The sequence below is a fragment of the Poecilia formosa genome, unplaced genomic scaffold (genome assembly GCF_000485575.1).
Source record: "Poecilia formosa unplaced genomic scaffold, Poecilia_formosa-5.1.2 Scaffold145, whole genome shotgun sequence".
Lineage (NCBI taxonomy): Eukaryota > Metazoa > Chordata > Actinopteri > Cyprinodontiformes > Poeciliidae > Poecilia > Poecilia formosa.
The window spans coordinates 1,126,350-1,147,184 of NW_006800084.1; the positions used below are offsets into that span (position 1 = coordinate 1,126,350).

General features: G+C 40.7%; 1 protein-coding gene across 5 annotated transcripts in view; it reads left to right on the top strand.

Moving 5' to 3' along the window:
- Positions 1-20,835, top strand: part of sipa1 (signal-induced proliferation-associated 1) — a 48,225-nt gene that overhangs the window by 2,224 nt on the left and 25,166 nt on the right. For 2 of the 5 annotated variants that reach the window (XM_007563212.2, XM_007563218.2), the window contains exon 1: positions 599-945. The gene's annotated coding sequence lies outside the window, so the exon portion shown is untranslated. Of the gene's footprint in view, positions 1-598; positions 946-7,368; positions 7,470-19,302; positions 19,429-20,835 lie in introns of those variants that run through there. The other 3 variants (XM_007563213.2, XM_007563215.2, XM_007563216.2) reach the window with 3 other exon arrangements.

Genomic DNA, 20,835 nt, shown 5'->3' on the forward strand with positions numbered 1-20,835 from the left:
AATATGTAGTTTTATACTTTTCCCGTTTCCTCTTTCTTTTGGTTTTGTTGTTTCGTTTGTATTTCCTTCTAATTCATGTAAAGCACTTTGAGCTGCTTGTTGCTGAAAACGTGCTATAAAAATAAAATTGTCTTACTATGAGCAGCTATTTTCTTCCAGTGCGCTTTTATGTTTAAGTTTTGTGGAGTCCTTTAGAAATACGTCCCTCATCACCCAGCTCGGTTTTTATTCCCAAATTGTCTTAGGGGACCGTATAGCATCTTTAAAAGAGTTCTCCACAAATGGGAGTAAATGAGCAGCAGTAGTTATTTCGGCATATTGCGTCAGCATCCAACATCCCACCACGTTGCTTTTTGTCATCTTGTGTTGTTGTTTAAGCCTATTGAGCATGTGCTTCTGCAAATGTTTAAAGTGACCCTCTTTGCACGTCGGTGTCGGCCCTCCTCTCTGCCGCTGCGGTCTGTCCGTCTCTCCGACAAGGAGACGAGGAGGAGGGCAGGAGGGAGAGAAAAAGGGAGGGAGCCAGAGAAAGAGGGGGGACGGCTTTGCTGTGATGTGAATGGAGCGCAAGAAGGGAGAGAAAGAGGGAGGGAGGGAGAGGAAGAGGGAGGGAGGGCAGCACAAATCAACCTGCCTCTTCTTGACTTCAGCAAACAGCACAGAGGAGCTCGCCTGTAGGCGCGGGGATCGGGAAGTGTGTGTGCGTGTGTGTGTGTGTGTGCGCTGAGAGCTATTTCGCGATTCTTCTTTCTTTTCTTTTTTTCCTTTTTGGTTTAGAGGAAGGGAGGACAGCCCTGGGGAGGAACCGCGGCGGCAGGAGGAACGAGCTGCCTCACCGTGGAGATAGATAGCAGAAAAATGCTGTCATGGGGAGAGAAGGAGAGCGAGTCGGCAGAGAGGAACAGGATGGAACAAGGCAGGGTCGAGCAGGACTGAAATGTGGAGGTAAGCCTCGTCTTTCTGCGCTCCCGGCCCGCCTGCGTCCTCTTTGTGCTGATAATGAATCTGGACGGATGGGACCGTGTTTCCTCTGTATCGGCACGCGTGTACTCTTCCAGGCTCCCCATCCATTCAGAGACAATGTAGGGGATACGAAATAACGAGCAGGCATCCTCCCCCCTCTGCCTCATGCCCTTTGTGTTTCTGTCACCTCCCTGGAAATCACGTTCTCCTCAGTTAGAAACGCATCAAACCTTAAAAATTAACTCACGACATTGGACATTTGAAAGCGCCTCACAACCTTTGTCGCATTTCATCCCAGGCCTGCCCTCCTCTCCTCCTCTTCCGACACTAATACACCCCCCCCCATCTCCTTCTTTATCATCTACCCCTTCACACACACAAACACGCCGTCATCTATCCTGTCTCCCTCCATTGTGTGCCCTCCGACGAGGCGATTGTCTTAAAAACCAGTGTTATGACATTGTCAAGAAGGCGCCACGAAACCTTGAGCGCTTCTGGCTGCAGGACTTAGAGATGAGGGGCAAGGTGGAGGGAGGAGGGGGGAGGATGGATGGATGGATGGATGGGTTGGGGGTTGGGGGGCACTTAGAGAATGAAAGATGCAGGGATAACAAAGAGAGCATCCATATGTTTCATGTTTTCAAATCCTGCTCCGACAGTCTGGAATGATTTGCAGAGACAATGATGGAAGGGAGACGCGCAACCTGGACCGGGGTGTTGTTTTCAAGGTGGCAGAGAAAATGAGGGATGCAGGAGTCAGGCTCCTCATCCTTGACTGATTTAAACATGGGGCTGTGCGTCAGGGATACGGGGTCCTTACAGAGGCTGCAAAAAGAAAAGCTGAGCGGCAGGAAGGCAGGCAGCGGCAGCTTATGTAAGCCAGTGCACTCAAAGGATGGGCCATTTCATTTACATTGAGCATCATGACTCCTTGTCCAGGCTGGTGTTCGCTGTGGTTGGTGTCAACATGTTGAGGGATAAAATGCAGCTGGAGCTGACAGAAAGGGAAGGATTTATTCTTTTTTTTTTCTTTTCACCGACTTTAACTTGAACAATCCACCTTGTCGTTCTCCTCCTGCAGATGCTCACCCTAACAAATATTTCAGCGTGAAGAGCATGATGGTGCTCAAACAACACAGCCTGACCTTTAAATTTTGCTGCTGATGACATTTATATTTCTGCCTTCCTCTTTACATCAAACCTAAAAAACAGTAACATTTCCCTGCCTTGTAAATATATTCATACCTCTGAATTTGTTTCACGATTCGCTGCATTACAGCCACAGATTTTGATGTGTTTCGCTGGGATTTTATGACAAACATCTCTGTTCAGTCCATCATTCAGAAATAAAATAACTGATTCAGCTTGGTCAAGTGTTAGTTCATTAGAGAATCGGCCAACAAACCCAGAAGGAGCAGAGATCTAAGATATTCTGGAGAAATTGTTGACAGGATGATGATTGCTTGTGTACCTCACAAATCTGCCCCCCTCTATCAAAGTGGGGCAAGTAGGAAGCCTTTATAAGTCAAATTTGCAGTTTCGCCACTGCACATATTTCCAAAAACCATGCATCTTTTTTTTTTCCCCAGTTGTGTTGCTGTGTAAAATAAAATGTGTAAATTTTTCTGGTGACAAATTAAAAAGTTCACAGGGTTGAATACTTTTGTGTTTCACTCACCAAACAGATTCAAGTTATAAAACCGTTTTAATTGTTTTAGGTCTACCCAGCATAGAACCAAATGTAATATAAATAAGTAAATTACCAAAATAACTGAAGCCTTTGATTTCTAAGTTATAATTTATTTTTTGTTCCTTGCATTTTACATTTAAACGGCTGAATTTTGCTTGCAGTTCTCCCCGGAAAGAGGTTTTAAAAGTCACTCTAATGGAAATTTACTCCACTTATTATAGTGTGGCAATTAGATTAAATTGGTTTTCATTATTTTTTGTAATCTAATCACCTCAACCAATTATTTTAGCCTGCGCTTTGAGAGTTAAAGCACTTTGTGTTAGTGGGAAGGGCAGGTGAGAGTTTCCGGGAATAAAAATGCAAATAACCATTTGATTTAAAACAATTTAAAAAATGAATTATTTGTAGATATTTTTCTGTTCCTTTTTTGACTCTTGAATGGAGTGGAAAGTAGACTTGCTTTTGTCTCTTCTCTTTCTATAATCTCAATTCTGATAGACATTTAATGATTGAAACATTGCATTTTTATTATTTTAAATTCTTAATAATCTGACGGTGCAGCCTGAACAGTTTGCCAGAGTATAAACTAAGTGATTCTGTCTCTTCCAGGTTCAGTAATTATTTTCATCTAACCTCTATGCCAAAGAAGAAAAGGCTACATCTGAAAATCGTTGTACATTGTTGCTGCTATCTTTGCATTTAAAGGAGAAATTAGCAGCTAGGAGCTTTTTGTTAAATGCAGTAAATTAATTATTTGTGAGCAAGTGAGAAAATCTCCATAAATACTGGAGTTTTGCAGATTTTTTCTGTGGAGTCTGTGGGTGTGTGTTAGCTTTTACAAAGTAAGGAAAGAGAACGGTGGATGTAGATGAATAGCTATCGCCGCTCATCAATCTGGGAAAAACCCTGTAAGGTCATTTTAAGATAATATTTTAGCTGTAAGGAAATTATGAAACAGAAGTGTGAAATTTTAAGCTTTTTGCATGGATAGGAGTGGATGTCCCTCCAAATTCTCTGAGAAATTACGAAGACATTGCCTTGAGTCTTGAATGCTTGAGTAGAAGAAGTTGGTTGAACTATCAGACTTTAAGCTTCTTTTTACTGGGATAAATTCAGCTGAAGAAATGGAGCTAAATAATGACAATAATTGGAGGACGACTGGACAAGAGCATCTAACAAATATGATTTGTTTGAAAGGATTTCCAAGAGAAAGTTGCTTCTTTCTGAGAAGAATATGGCAGTATGAAACCAAAATGAAGCACCTCTTCATTTTGGTGGTGGAGAGTTGGTGATTTGGTCTCTTCGATTGACCTTTCACCTCCTGAGTTAAACGTGAATTCCCCTGAATCCGTTTGCATGTGTTGAGTTTTCCTCACAAATATCAGTGGTGTGTGGGGATGTACTTCATTTTTCACGTACTTTTCCTTTTGTGTTTTATCTTCCAGATATACTGTACACGTTACATCTGTTGGCCGAGGTTTGATGCAGTCAATATGAGATTTAAATGAACATATGAACTTGCAAAATTACACATTTTTTGCTAGTCAGTCTTTATTTCTGAAGCTCTTTTCCCCAGAGAGATTTCAGATTAAAACATAAAGTGTTGAAATAGCAATGGCAAACAAGGAAATACGCCTATATGTGGAGGGGGAAGCCTGACGATTTGATAAACGTGGAGAATAAAAGGCAAATAAAATATGAAAAACTAAAAAAAATTGAAATTATAAAAAATGTATGTTATCTAAAGCTTGGTAAAAAGAAGTAAATCCATTAAAAGGGTAAAAAATGAGAATGCATTAACATAAATATCAAGTAACATAAATAGCTAGAGTTAAAGAAGGATATTATATCAGACTTTAAGAACTAAAGATAAATCAATAAAAAGAAGAACCATAATGATGGTTTTTGCTGTGGGTCAAAAACAAACTGCAAAATCTACCAACCAAATTTCTGCTTCCTGAAACAAAAACAATGAAACGTTAGAAGGCTGATATTTTAGGTCCTTTAAGCCTCTTTTGGACTTAAATCTCAGGACTGCCGATGTACAGACAGTTCTGATTGTTGCATTTATGCACCGAGAGCCTGAAAATTTTACCAGATGAATTCTTGCTGGTATCTCCTGACGTCATGCGGATGCCAAAATCTGAACCTTAAACTTTGCTTTCCAGGCTTCCAGTTGTCTGCTTTCAGTTTGTGCTGCACGAGATTAACATGTAGGATTTAAATATCGGGACGTTACTAGGCAGATTTTGCTCTGGGCTGAGTCAGCATTATATCATCCGTGGTTTTTTTAGGAGTTTTTTTTGCGTGACTACGCCCTGCCAGGCTCCCTGTAGGGGCTCACAGTGAGGCAGGCAGCTTGACAAGCTGAGCCTCCCCCTCATCGGATGGCAGGATGCCTCCAATATGAGCTGCTGGGTGAATCCTCTCAGCCTGCTTTCTACGCTCTTACCTGGCCCCAATGCACCACTGGTCCTTTTGTAATCGTTTTTCCCCTCCTAAATAACATGTAGCGGAAAGAAACATAAAGTGTAGGTGAAGGTGCTGTGATGTTCAGGGTCACCTGGAGTTTAAGAGATGAAGAAGTATGATATATATATATCTACTCAGCAGCGGCCATTTTATTATTTGTGGGGGCCTGGAGAGTTACTGCTGTGCTTTTCAAAATAACCGTATTGGTGCTTTTTCTATTAAAATCTCCCTCAGGGATTTTACAACCCTCATTGTCTGCGCAAGACAAAATGTTTAGACTTTTTAGGCATTGGAGGAACAGTCACTGACTTAACGCTGGAAAAATAATCTATCAACCATTTTAGCCTGGTTCAGAAACGACAAGACAAAGTTGTCAATCATGTTCGATTAGCATAATTATTGTTGTTAAAGCTGCAATACTTACCTTTAATAAAAAATATACAGTATATTTTGCATATATGTTAAAGGTGTCACTATGTCGCAATAGCTCCTCTCCTCTGTGGTCCTGCTGCCATCTGCAGAAATAGACCGCTCAGTCAGAAACAACCAATCAGAGCCAGGAGGCGTGTCTTAGTGCTGTCAATCAAGATCGTGTAATGTTGTGCTAATGGTGGAAAAACAACTTAACATTACAGAAAAACTGTTTATAGGTGTCCATGCTGACGAGCTTGAGCATTCAGTCTCCAGTGTGGGAAAGGAGCTTTACCAGCAAGGTGGAGGGTGAGAGCAGCGCATACACGATCTTAATTGACAGCGCTGAGACCCTCCTCGTGGTTCTGATTGGTTGTTTCTGACTGAGCGATGGCAGTAAAACCACAGCAAGACGGCAGAGAAACTCTGTTTTTTATTTTTTATTTCACAGATTATTTACCTCATACTTTTGCAACAAGTTGACAGTTTTAACGGAAAATGTAAAAACATATATATTCTTTTAAATAAAAGATAGCTACTGCAGCTTTAAATGACCCTTTATAACTATTTCAGTGATTAAGATACAAACTCTTGCAAAAGTCTATATAGCCCTTATACCTTTTGACATTTTGTCACATCACAACCACAAACTTCAATATATTTATTTGTAATCTAAAGCAGAAAAAGACAATGCATGGTTTTTGCCAAATCAGCAAATAAATATCTGGAATCTTTCATCTTTTGTTGGTAATTTATGTTACTGCCCTTCTACTGTCAAAAAAATGTTAAACTTAATCAAGGAATGTAAAAAATTTTTAAGTCACGTTAGTTGCTGTTTACATAGCTCAGTTTTTTAGAGACAAACCACGATGTAATAAATTATGTTCAAACTATTGTTTTGTTTTTTTTTTCAAATGTAAGAATCTGATGCAAACCAAAAAGACTTTCAGAAATATGTTCACCCTGTCCCTGCGTCCCACTCAGCTGTGTCATACACACGTTAAGCCATTTCATGGTGCAGTGGCTCTTTGTCATTGTTCTCGCCGCTATTACTGAAGAAGTGCACTCAGGGGCATTGAGAGCTACTGAAAGCAAACCGGGACCGGCCATTCATCCAGGCGCCACGTCACTCTATCACAATACGTGGTCGATGAAGATTGGAAAAAGGCAGAAGGGATGCCATTGCGATCGCAGTTTAAAAATACTCGCGCAGAGCCTGCTATTCTGGGAGCGACGTGCAAAATATGAACGATCGTCACTGTGTTTGTTTCACGTCGAACGGCCCCTTTTGTTCTTTCACAAACGTGGAGGAGGAAGTTGCTCTCTCAAACCGTTTCATTTGCACGTAAAAAGGCGCTTCTAATAAAGAAGTGAGAGCGGTTTCAGACAGTACGCGTTCTTCCTGATGTCCTGTTACGAAGGCCGAGCGGTGACCGCACTCTGCACACTGACAGCAGAGATGTAAGCGTGGTGACATACAGGGGGAAGAGGGACTGTTTCGGTTTCTTGTTTTTGCTTCTGAATTTCAGCTCTGTCTCACTTCCCCTTTTTTCTCAGTCATTTTCACTAACACAGAACTAATAAGTGAACTGAACGTACAGACAGGTTTGAGCTGTGCATGCAGGTACAATTGCTTCCTTCTTTTTCTATTCGTGTGCAGACACCTCAGACTGACACAAACGCGAAAACCACAGATGTGCAGAACATGTTCCTTGTATGCACATGTTCCATCACAGCAAAGCTGCAAAAAGTCAGCCGTCATCTGCGTCACCGGTTAACAGATCAGAGCTTTTTTTTTTTTTAATTTAGGTCAAAAGGTGCAGTAATGTTGATACAATTGGCACAAGGCTAGGAGAAGTGAGCTGCAGCAGCATGTATTTGTCACATTAACTCACATAAACAGTCTAGATTTGGGATTTTTCCTCAAATTCAGGTGAGTAACTTTTTTATTCGTTTTGCTAGTTCTGCAGATTTTTTCCGAGCTTGTTTGATTTCTGATGGTTTCTCTAAGATTTTTTTTTTAACCTCCATAGCGAGAACACCCAATAATAAGTCCTTATGTAAAACATTTAAAGTTGTAAAGTTAGAAGAAAAGCTGTTATTTCCTCTCCTCGCTGTACAAGCAGAAGGAATAACCTAGAGTGATGCCCGTGCCACCAAAGCCAGCAGGACACATCAATCTGTTTCTCCAAATAATGAGAGCCATTTGAGCCCACTGAGCTTATAATGGACATGGATGGAACCAATGTAGCTTGTAAGTCAAATGGCAGCCATTACGGAGCGACCCCTCTTAGCTGATACCTTTACTCATAATCAACACTCATTTAAAGGAAGCAACAACAGTTTTTAGTTCGGCTCGCTGGTAAACAAAGAACACAAGCGACAAATGGAGATGTGCTGGCCGTGCAGCTGTCCCGCGTACGCTTGGCTGCATTTCAGCGCTCGACAGAGACTTTGAGGAAGCGGAGGAGGTCAGCCTCTCTTCCTCTGAAAGCAGACAAGGTGGATTCAAAACGCTTTAGTGTGCTTTTTAGGCAATATTGAGCAATCTCTGTTGGGTTCGCACAGATGATGGTGGAGCAACAGTGAGGCGTTGAGCACAACATAATAGCCGCAGTCATGAAGCTCGAGGGTCACAAACGCCCGCCAACACACACATGCGTGCAGAGAGTGGCCGCAGCAGGACAGCTGCTCTTCCTGTCTCTGTGGGGACAGTGAGACACAGATACCAGGCTCAGACGAGCCACCAAACGCACACAAAAACACTTTTCAGCTGCGCTCCAGCCCTAAATCTCTCCGCCTGCTCAGCCGCGCTCATGATCTACCCACAAGGTGTATTTTCAGATGCACAGGAAGTTGCAGCAAGTAACATGTCAGACAATAGCTCGAGTTTGGTGCCTTCTGAGCGGCACACACGGTAGGTCAGGAGTAGCTCAGAAATAACCACTAACTGTTTGAAGAGGAAGTTGCATTTTAATAAATACAATGCTATTCCCAGCAAGCTTTCTAAACTTTCCACTCAGACTGAAATATTTGCTCATTCTCTGATGCAAAACAATTTAATGTAGGACAGATTAGGTGCAGCATGAACAGATTTTCAATCAAATTTAGGTCTAGACTTTGACTAGGCCAGTCCAGCATGTTGATGTCCAGTTTCTTTTGCAGCTTCTGACAGAATTGGCATCCCCAAAACACAATGTTGCAACTACTGAGGCTTCACTGTCAGGATGGTGTGTTCAGGGTTATGCACAGTTTAGTTTTCTGTTTTGCATAGAGGTCAAAAGGTTAAGTTTTGGTCTAATTTGCCTAAGATTCAGATGTTAACTTTCCTTGTATTTCTCAGCTGTGCACTGTTCTGTGCATGTAAAATCCTGATAAAACACACTGAGGATTGTTGCTGTTATTTCATATGGTTTATCCTTCAATACGTGACAGTATAAGTTGGCCTGACTATTCTGTAGCTTAACTGTTTCTTTCCGAAAAGGCAGACAAAAGAAGAAGTGAAGCTGCACCAGACGCAGACCAACGTCACACGGCCAGTGACCTTTACAAAGACAGGTTTTACTGTAACACACGAGATCCTCTGAGACGTCCACTGCAGACTTAGATATAAATCATAACAAATCAGCTCCATCCAGCTCATGAATTATTAATCTGACAGTAACCCTCGCCCTCTTTCGTCCAGCCGTATGAATAATGTATTAGTCAGAAGTCTTAATGTCAGGTTATACTTAGGAGCCAAACAGAAGTCGGGACCTCAACATATAACAATCACAGCAGACTGCTTTTTTAGGACATTAACACCCTTCTCTGAAACAACACCAGTAATAACACGCTTAAAGAGAAACAAAATTCTTTGGAAATTGTTTTATTTGAGGGGAATAATAAGCTGCTACATTTTTAATTAGGGGAATAGAATAGTCTCCATGTTTTAGACGTTCCCCACTTTAACGCGCCTGTTTCAAATTAATGCCTCATTATCAAGCTTCTGTAAATCTTTCTGTGGAAGTAATTCAATCAGTTTTGATTCATCTATCCAAACATGGCTAACAGGTGAAGATAACAGATTCATGGTGGGAAACCCAGACATCCCTAACAACAGCCTCATTTTCAGTCTGGGGGAAATCTTAAGGAAGATCCAAAGGCCTGAAGGGTAATATAGTCCCTCCAGAAAGTCCAGAGTCTCCTTTCTTAGGTACAATCCTTCAGAACCTCCAAATAGCCCAAAGTGGAAGATCAGGTACCTAAACTACCTGAGGTTATTATATTTGATGTGGAGAAGAAGCAGAATCTGAATGCCCCTAGTAGACAATAGCACCATTGTGTATCTGCCTTGGTATATATGGCATGTAAAAGGCAGCTTTAATTAAATAACGTTCCAGGGTAACCTTTCTATACTTCTGATACTGAAAAATTCTCTGGTATTAGCAACACAACTGCTTTGTGTACCAAACGTAATGATACTTCCTCCCAGGTTTTGCAGTATTTGAGTAGTAGTAGTGCAGTGGCTTAATGATTTTACCTGAATTCATGATTTAGCTGGATTATTGAAGATTTCGTCATCTCTGCATACAAACTGCGTGGAGTGGCTCCAACAGGCGTGCAGCCTGACCTATTTTCTGATTAATTCAACAAATACTTGACCACATGAAGTAGTTTGTGTGTAGAGCATTGAGCTTTCATCGTAATCCATCAAGTAATCAGTTGTTATGGAAGGAAAACCTGAGACAAAAACAACCTGATTGTTATAATTTATCATTTATTATAGTTAGTTTTGAACGTTGTAACAATTCCTGTCCTTTTTGAATCATCCTCCATCTCCCTACCATTCCTTCTGCACCTCAGCATCTCAGTTGCTAATCTCTATATTAGGTCAATGCAGAGATGGCTAGTCCAACCAGGAAGAGTTTGAATGCATGGCTCCTGAAATGTTGTAATCTGTCATGTTGTTTCTTATTGAAAACAATGAGAATGCAATGACAATTAAGAATCATCGTCATGTACTTCTCTAATTTAGACCAAACTAAAACGTGGTATTAGTTCGGCGGTGAGATCAGAAGATTGTGTCTTCTGTGAAGGAAGCTCATTTCACCAGCGTGTTCAATGGATTTTGTTCTTTAAATCATAATCCACATCTCATAAACGGGTTAGGATCGGAAGTAAATCAAGGCACTCTTCTTTCTTCGGTTGCAGCAACAGACAAAGCCTGATCTATCTGTCCATCTTCCTCTCTAACACACTATCACTTTTGAACAAGTCTCCAAGGTACTTGAACTTCTCCACTTGAAGCAGGAACCGACCCCCTGACCCGGAGCGAGCAATCCGTCTTTTTCCCGTTTAAGAACCAGGACCTCAGATTTAGAAGATTTGACTTTTATCTCAGCCTCTTTACACTCATCTAAGAACCTCTCCAACACTTTCAGTTATCGCCTGGAGTTTCCAGCAGAACCCCACCGTCTCCTAAAAGCTGAGACCCTGAGGTTACTGACCCTTCTACCTATGACTGAGATCCTATCCATGAACACCATAAACAAGATTAATGACATAGGAGCAGCCCCGACGGAGTCCAACATGCACAGGGAAGAAGCTTGACTTTGTTCCAAGAATGCGGACTCCGCTTTTATTTGGACATACAAGGACGGGATAGCCTTACAAGCTATTCAGGTACAACGTTCTCCTGCAGCAGCCGCCACAAACCAGCCCACATGTTCTACCAGCAGCTACGCATATTGCAGGCCCTTCTTTGACAAATATTTGTTGCGTGAAGGATTATCGCTAACAAGAGCAAACACACCACAGATTTCTCTGAGATTCTCCAAAGTCTGCCGTGGTGTTCATCACTTCGACAGTTATCTCCTTGTCAGGCAGTTGAGCATTATTTGCCAGGGATTACGTGTCTGCAGGGATCAATAGCTCAAACTGACATTTTGCAAAACAGCTTGAATTAAAAAGAGAGAGATAAATCACTTGACAAAAAAGGAGAGAGTGCAGCACTTAGGAGCCTCTGGATTTGGCCCAGTTAGCTGTCCGCAGTGTGGTGGTGCTGGGAGGGGAAGGGAGAGCAGAGGAGTGTTTCAGCAGAGAAGATGGAAGATGCCGTGAGAAAATGTTGGGCATTAGAGTGAACTCATTTTCTGAATCACATCCAGCCACATTAATACACATTTACTCCCCTAAAAGCATTTCATCTGCTGCAGTTTAGTGTCGCACACTCAGAGGCAGAGCAGGAACGCAACCTGATCCCAGATGTTGCAGGGTAGTGTGCGATCAATAACTGAGCCCGGCATTAAATTTCCCAAAAATCAATCATTGTTAGGAGTTGATTTAGACCTTGTGGTTAAGGCAGCTTTTAACTATAATGATAGACGGTGACACAAGATGCCACTGGCCTCTTCAGGTTACTTTTTTTTAATGTTTGTTTTAAGTTAGAATTAAAGCAGAAGTTACGGCGATGTTACCACATGTTGATGTTACACTTACTAAATGTTGTATGTGCAGGAAAGTGATGTTTCCCAACTCAGCATGAGATCAGAACAATCGCTCCAACCCGGTGTGACATAACTAAACTGTTATTAGTTGGAAAAAGCAAAACTTTTCACATCTATTGGCTGCAAAGAGGTGACGCAAATTAGTAAAGCTTTACCGTTTTCCCCATAACCCATCGATTTTTTATTTTTTTTACCTTTTAACAAACCAAAATGTTTCCAAGAGGATTAAATTTGATTATATGAAATGGTAGCGAGACTGAATGCAAGACAATCTGCTCATTCACACTCCAGCGTCTGACTCCTGAAGGTGTGGAAGTGTTGTGCAGAGAGGATGACGACATCCATCCTTTGAGGGTTCAAAAGTCACTCATCTCTTCCTGTTTCACAGGACACAGACTTGCATGAGCAGGCAGACGAAGTCAAGCGGCCATGACTTCCCCAAAACGGCGCATGTTTGACTCTGTTCTCCTGTGACATCCACCCGTGTCCGTTTTACACCAGAGCCTCGTTAACCTTGTCCCAGGCTTAATGTGGAAGCGGTACTTGCTGTCATCAGTTAGCAGTGGTCAGCAGTGGCCTTCAACATGAATCAGGAGCAAGAAGAACAAAGGCAGGGTGGAAGGGAAAGAGGCACAATCCAATAAATAAGATCCAGATGTGTGTAAAAATAGATTCCATTTTCGGAAATGGCACCAAAAGTATTTATATCCTTTGAACTTTTCCACATTTTGTCCTGTGAAGAGCAGAAACATCAAATAGTTGACGGTGATAGGCTAATGAAGTGTGCACCTGTATTCAACCCCCCCAGACTTTACCTTGGAGAGTCACATTTTGCTGCATTCACTCTCCAGACTCTATTATTGGATCTAAATCTCAACAGAAATTCAGGTTTTTGCCATTTGTTCACTGATGCTCTGAAACCTTCACAGATCAGATGGATTTATCCTGAGATTAAAGTACACAGGTGAATTGCATCTACTAATTGGATGATTAATTGGTTGCACTGAAGCAGAAAAAAAGAGAGCCACACTTTTCAGATTTTTTACATTGTCATAAAAACAGGCTTGACCTATATGTGTGACTTTGTGTTGGTCTCTCACACAAAATATCAATTTAATACACTGAATTTTTGGTGGTAATCTTACAAAATGAGAAAAAAAGTTCAGTTTGTGTGAATCAGTTTCCAAGGTTCAACAAATGTGTTTCACTTTAAATATTTCACAGTCGTCTCACAATGAAACATCCACTGACTGCTGGAGATAGACCGCTATCATCGTATCAGACGTTACATAATTTATACTCTCTTCAAAATCATTCAAAATTATCCAATTCAAACTAACATGCAATCATTTGCAAGTCTGATCCAACAAGCAAGGAATCACTCCAGTTTAATCACAGTTTAATTTAATACAAACATATTTCTATCAAAGAAAACAAGATTTTTTTAAAACTCTAATCAAAATCTTAGTTTCTCTGAGAGAAAACAGATTATGTTAACCCGCCTTTTGACTTTTGGGCCTTATGCTATTCACATACTCAGTGCCAATACTTTTATGCTTTATTTATGTACTTTTTAATTATTTTACACTCATAAATAAGGAATAATCTCATCTAATTTTGATACCAAGCTACCCTGAGTGGAGTGAATGGATGGGTCTCTATTATAATGCTCAGATCTGAGCAGAAATCATTCTTTCCTATGGGCCTCAAACATTGGAAAACAACATTTAGATCCTATTTGTCTTCTGAGTTTTCATTCTGAGTTGCAGGATTTAAAGCCGCTGCCTTTGTTCATTCATTATTAAGTTTCCCAGGGACAGAGCCCAGCCCTGTTAGCATGATCTGAGCTACACAGGACAGCTAGCAGCAGCCTCTCTCTACATATTCTAGCTATTCAACGTCTTCAGGAAAAATCCTGGACATCATGAACTGCATGGCAAAAAGAAACCAGCGAATAACTGTGTTGCTGTTAATTAATAAGAATTAGCAGCTTCCACAAAACTGAGAGCATTTGTGGTTAAAGATAAATATGGTGCCGTGAGGTACAGTTGTATAACTAAAATATGATTACAAAGTTGTTGTTTTTAAAAAAAAAAACAAACCAAAATGGGCAAACACGAAAAGCGATCCCACCCAGCCCAGAAGAGAGATCTAAATATACAAAAACCCACAGCAGGCAGAAATGCACAAGATCAATTTTTACAGTCTTAAATCCATAACCTGCTACTTGATACATCTTGTGGAGGATAATATCTCCTTAGTGGAAAAACAAACATCCATCGTAGAGAATAAGAGCAAGTGCTTAACATAATATGAGGTTATAAAGCTAAACGTTTGAAATGTTTTATGATGGAGAAAGAGAAGAATAAAATAAAGGGAAAAGGGAAAAAGCCCTTTTACAAATCATGACATTTTCAGCAAAACATTTCCAATCTGCGGAGAAAAGCAGCGATGCAAATTCCTGGGTAAATTACAACAGCTGGCCTTGCCAAAGATCCTTAGACGGACAAAGTAAACTTAAAGATTCAAAAAATTGTGCACCAGCGTTATATGTTGCACATATGTCACAGTCATGGCAGGGCAAGGTTTTGTGCTGCTGCTTCTCAAGAAGAAAGTTGTGGGTTCAAATCCCACATAGGTTTTTTTTTTTTTTTTGCATGTTCCTTTTCGGTACTTTGGTTCCCACAAGTTAATCGGAGACTCATTGATTCTCTTGATGCGTGCAGAGAGTTGGTGTCCGCGTTTCAGATCGCTATGTGATGAACTTTGGCCCGTCCAAGGTGGGCTCAGATTCTCGCCTACTAATTAACCCAGACAACCCTGAAACGTATTCAGCAGGTGAAGATAATGAACAGATCGAATTAATGTGGTAGAGGGAGAAATGCAGGAGGATGAGGAGGACACTTGCATATTTTGTCTAAATAGATTGACCGTATCTTCAAGAGAGGAGTACATGCGTGCGCGCTGATCGCAGCAAGGAAGAATTTGCGTCTTTGTGCAAAGCGAAAGAGCGATCGATTGTGTTTCTCACTGGCATCGCTCTGCGTGGACAGTGGGACAGTTTCAGCAGCGTGTACTTTTATTAGAAACTGACTCAACTCTGCCACAATGATGATGTCAGCCATGTGTACTTGTAGCCTGCAGCTGTATTCAGAGGAAGTAGATATCTGCAGATTGTGCACAGGCTTCTTTTTAGTTCAGCACACAAGCATCAGGAGTGACCGATCAGATCTGTTCGCAAGAGTGAAGAATTTCACATGATATTACGTCGTGTTTTTGAGAAGCCAGGTTTTTTTTTCTCTTTCTTTTAAACCCAGAGTGATGCGAAGAGGCTGGTTTCGTCTTTTTTGTGCACTTGTTGATGAATTTTAAAGAATGTGGCGGCTAAGAGTCAGATCAGGTCTAGTTGGTGCAAACACATTAGAAATGCATTTAAAGATGTGATCAGAACAGGTTGCGTTCGAACGCGTTCTTTAACGCTTCTCGTGTTTATCGTACCTCATTATCAGAAAGGAACATCTACACTTAAAAATATCACACTTCTGGTTATATTTCCACTTTTATCTTTAAAAACAAAACAAAAAAAACAACGTGGAATAGCACGATTTGGGTTAGTAGCAAATTTTTTTCTCTGTGTTTTTTTCAGGGGGGTGTAGCTGAAAGACAAAGCTGAGCTAAAAAAAAAAAAAATTGTATCAGAGGAAGCAATTCAGGACATTTCTGTGTCATTTCAGAAGATACTCTGGTACATGCAGCTGGGAAATTCAGCTAAATTACCCAGTAAGGGCTGCTATTAAAGATGAGCAGAAACCTAAGGGGGCAGTGACAAAACCTTTCACTTCCTCTTTGTACTTCTGGGTCAGGTATATCTCAAACTTCTCTACAGCTGGCACACTACTTGTTCAGTGACAAGTTCTGGTTAGTTAAAGAGTTATTTTTGTGTCAAACGCTGCTCGAGATCAATGAGGATCTGATCGAAGGCCTCACATCTTACTGAAGGTGAGCAGATGAATGATTTGCTTGTTAAATATATGGGAAGTAATTTATTATTATTTAATTCCAAATTATCTCGTATCACAGTAGCCAGATTTCTCTTATGAAGTTACTTTTTAGATTAGTTTCAGGAACTAACCTAATCTAGCAGATTTATCTGATGATTTCTAAAGCAATTTGACTTCTTAATTCTAAGTCTACAAGCAATGGTGAGGTGTGTTTATAAAGTCAAAGGTTTTACCAAATTTTTCATATTTATTTCATGTACTTAAGGAGTTTATTTTTCCAAAGATTTGTCGTTTGTTGATTAACGAGGCACTTTCTCTACAGCTGTTTCTGTTTCAGCTTTGATCCCTGATGTTTTGCCTCTTCAACACAAAATTTTAGATTAATGACTGAACCAAGGAAGCAATCCAGTTGTTTAATTCTGGCGTTTTGGAGTAGAGACGCATCTAAAACATCCAGGACAAGGCCTGAGAATCGCTACTCTACACCACACAGTTCAGTTTCGTTTGGGTTTCTGAGAAACACATGCATGGTTAAAACAAAGTGAAGATTGTCTGTAAACAATATGGTCTTCTCCAGGTTCCACAGTTATTTAAATCTAATGCTACACATGCTGAATTGAACTTTACAGATTCAAATATGTGAGTATTAACTAGAAAAAAAAAACAAAAAAAATAATTTTAAAACTGGGATATAAAAGTAGACCATAAGGAATCTAGATATATCCAAAAACAAGAACAAGGAAGATAAAACTCAATTATCTGGATATATTAATATGTGAAAACATCTGTTTCACTCTGGATTTTAACTCTCGCCCAGATATTTTGTCTTAACCTTGCCCCCTTAAAAAATCTAGTTTTGTTTAGTAAAAACAGGACTTAAATATATTTTTGTGTTGAAACATAAGAGAAATTTGGCAAAAACAATGTTGAAAGGATTTTGAACCCCATATTTTTATCTCTTCGTCTGGCTAAAATCCAGGAGGCAAATTGAAGAGAGGCTTTACGGCCAATCCGTCAACACAAGCAAATTAAAAAAGGTTTGAATCAGCGACTTACTGAAGCCATAAACGTATTCAACAACTTTACAGAATTATACCTGCTGCTTCAGACTTGTCACATGTGGAACCAAAGAAACTTCTCTGTCACTAAAATACAAGATTATAATCTATTTCTGACCTTCATTGTCTTTCCCTATTGTCCGTGCCGTTCGTAATGATTCCAGCTAAATCAGGCTGAGGTCACTGACTCTGACGTCATCAGCTCTGAACCCGATTGGTCATTTTGAATCCGTGGCGCAGCAGAAACCACAAAGAAGCGTCGCTTCAGACAAACCGCGGTTCACGAGTGTTGGAGGCCGACGGTATCCAAGTTTTAGTACAGGCGCTGTTGTTGTAGGTAGTTTCTGGTCAACGCTGGACTTTCTGTTTTTGTGCTGGAATAACATGAAGGCAAACTGGGATTTTTGAGCAACAAAGAAAAAAACCTGCTGCTGCTGCTGCTGCAAAAAACCCTTACTCTAACATTTAGACCCGGGTGATTTTCCCAACACCTTGAAAACACGCAGACAATCCTGCAGCATAGCATTACAATCTGGTAGAAACTGTATGAGTCTGCTGCACTGGTAGTGCTATTTAGAAACATCTGAAAGCTCCTTGTGAGAAACATGAGCGGGTTTTCAATGCAAGAAGCCTTGGCATCATATAGCTGCAGCACAGAGCTTTCACTGTGTGAACGAACGCTGGCCAGTCAGAAGGCTAAATACGGGAAATCCCTTTGTGAGAGGAACCTGGATGAGCTAAAAGGTCCCAAATAAAATGTTGTTCCGTGTAATTCATTGATTTTTGTTAAAAAAAAAAAATAAAAAAAAAAAAAAAAAGTATCATTCCCCTGATGTGATAAGTAGAAACACTGAAGCTTAAAGTTTATTTTTACAGCTCTGTGTTTCATTGATGAAAATGACAGAGCGCATGATGTGAGTAAATTCACATTTTCATTTTACCTGTCATGGTTAAAGCTTTGTTTTGAATGTTTAAAATGTATATCCTGGGCATACAGGATATACAGAAAAGCAGCTCAAAAGGAAAAGTCTAATTAATAGGTTCAACCCACGCAGTTGGTTGCACCGGATATTATTTTGGGGTATCAAAGTGAAAGGGGGTGAATAGAAATGCGTGTTACACTTTTCAGTTTGAAAAATCCTGGATTGTTTTACTCTCATCTGACAATTATTTTGTGTTGGTGACATCATTAAATCCTTTTAAAGAAGACTAAAGTCTGTGGCTGTAACATGACAAAATGAAGGAAAAGCACAAGGGGCGACGAATAATTTTACGAGGCAGTGAAGCTAGTTTTAAGAGTTCGGTTCAAAGAGAGCCGTCCCCGTGGTGCGGCAGTAGTGGCATCATCATGCTGTGATGATGCTTTTCTTCAGCAGAGACAGGGAAGCTGGTCAGAGCTGGAAGCGGAGTGTATTGAGTTTAATGCGCAGCGCCATAAGTGATCCCCGTGGAGGCGGAGTGCAGAGAAATCCAGACAGTCGGCTGCACCAGATGTTATTTAGATAGGTGTGTCAGGGGAGAAGGGAACGAGAAGAAATGCACACCAAATACTTTTCATTTGTGTAACACTGTCCTTTTCATCCCAAAAGTTGTGCTGAAATTTGTGCTTCATCTCTGTGTCGTAACTGTTAGTCATTCATTTCTTGTGAAGAGATCAAGCAAGGCGTTTACAAGTGCATTTCCTCTGACATCGGCCCCCTCTTTGCTCTCGTCATTTCTCGATTTGGTTTTGAAACCAATCTGCCCTCCAGAAACTGGGATCTATCCAGCTTCCATCTTTCTTTAATGGCTTTTCTCTGAAAAATTAAAACATATGCCAATGCGTTCTCTGACTGTGCGGAAATGAATACAGTGTTTAAGTAGTCATGGAGGGAAGCAAAGATTTCTTGTGACTTCCTCTCTTGACTCTGTGAATTTTTTTTCACAGAGTTTATTTGTGCGAGTTTGTACATTTGTGAGGACATACGTTTACTTAACCACCCTAAATGGACTTTCCTTCTTTCTTAAAACAAATAAAAGTTCTCAAATAGAAGCTGCAAAGTGATTTAAGAAGATTTCTCCCTGATATGCCGTCCTGTCAGGCGACAGAGACGCAGCTGGGTACGCGTGTGCATCAGGCTTTTGCTGGTCGCTGCGCTGCACCTCTGCACCTGCTCTGTACGGCTGCAAGCGAGAGGAAGATGCATGTGAAAAAGTCAGACAGGAAGAAGCCCTGCACCTTACTGACAGCGACGAAAGGCTTCAGCTCGAGCTGCTTGACGTAAGTCTGGTTAAAGACGGCGCTCGAGTGACAAATAATGACAGAAGCAGGCTCATCTCTACCGAACGCACAGTCCATTTTTAGGGTAAGTTGCTATTAAAACCTCCACGGAGTTTAGTTCCACTTATAAAAAAGGGAAGCTCACGGTTTTATGACTTGTAGCACTTTTGTGGGTTTTTAAACGACTCTATTAAAAGCACCAAAAACGACGTGGATCTGAATGAGTGTGTGAGCCGTTTTGGAATTTGGTGGGTGAGTTAGACGCCAGCCGTGTTTGTTTGTGTGTGTGTGAGCGTATGTGGTGGAGCGAGGCGGCTTGCACTTATTTTTCTCGTGTGCTGGCAGACTGTCAGTGAGCCAGGAAGGGCCCCCTCCCCTGTTTTAATAAGGTCTATTGTGAGCATGTGCTCAGCTTTAAGTTTGAACTATTTAGGGAAACTTTGGAGCGGAAAGTGACTAAAGGAAAGAATAATAATGAGAAAACAGAGGAGCGGAGTTATTACGCCACAATAAAACACATGTCAGGGCTGCTTGCTGGTGTATTGTTTGGATCTGGTGCTTGTTTATCTTTTTTATAAGGCCTTTCCTGGAATCTCTTGCGTGCTGCGTTTTGTTCTACAGTCAATGCCTTGCAAAAGTTCTCACACCACGAGAACTTTTTCCACATTTTGTGACGTCACTTGACGCATTTCAGTGTATTTTCCTGGCATATGATAGACCAAAAAAAAAAGTGTTTATTTATTTTTTATAATAGACAGATCCAGGATAAAGCTGTGCAGAAGTTTATAGCAGGAAAACTCAAGGGAGATCATTAATTTGAGAAGCAGTACTGGTAACTCTGCAGCTCCCCCAGAGTTGACATCAGTTGAGGTGGGAAAACTTTCCTTTCTGGAGGTGATCGGTTAAACAAAGCCATAAAGAGTCCACTTTGTAGTTGACCACAAGCTAAAGATGAAGATTAAATCTATTGCCCACATGCAAAACAAGAGGTCTGATGAATAACTAACTATGCAAAAAGTTGTAAAACACATCGTCCTCATAGTTGAACTTGGTGGTGGCAGCATCATGAGTGGGATAGAGTTGGAGCTAAACACAAGTCAAACCAGGAAGAAATGGCTCAGACTTTCAAACCCGATATCAGATGTTTACATTAAAGCAGAACGACGACTCCAAACATGCAGCTAGAGATTATGGGCAAGAACGACCAAGTCAAAGTTTAGATCTAAATCAAATTGAAAATCTGTAATAAGACTTGAAAATGTATGTTTACAGTCTCCATCCAGTCCACGATCTTAAGTTATTTTGTAAAGAATAGGAGGGATAAAATCAGCCTCTATCTATGGGAAAGTTAGGAAAGAGAAACCCCCAAAGATTGAAGATGGAAGATGAAATAAGGGACACACACAACTTTTCAGATTGTTTTCATTTATCAGAAAATGTTTTGTTTTCCACTTAATTATGTGCTCCTTTGTGTTGGTTGATCAAATAATTC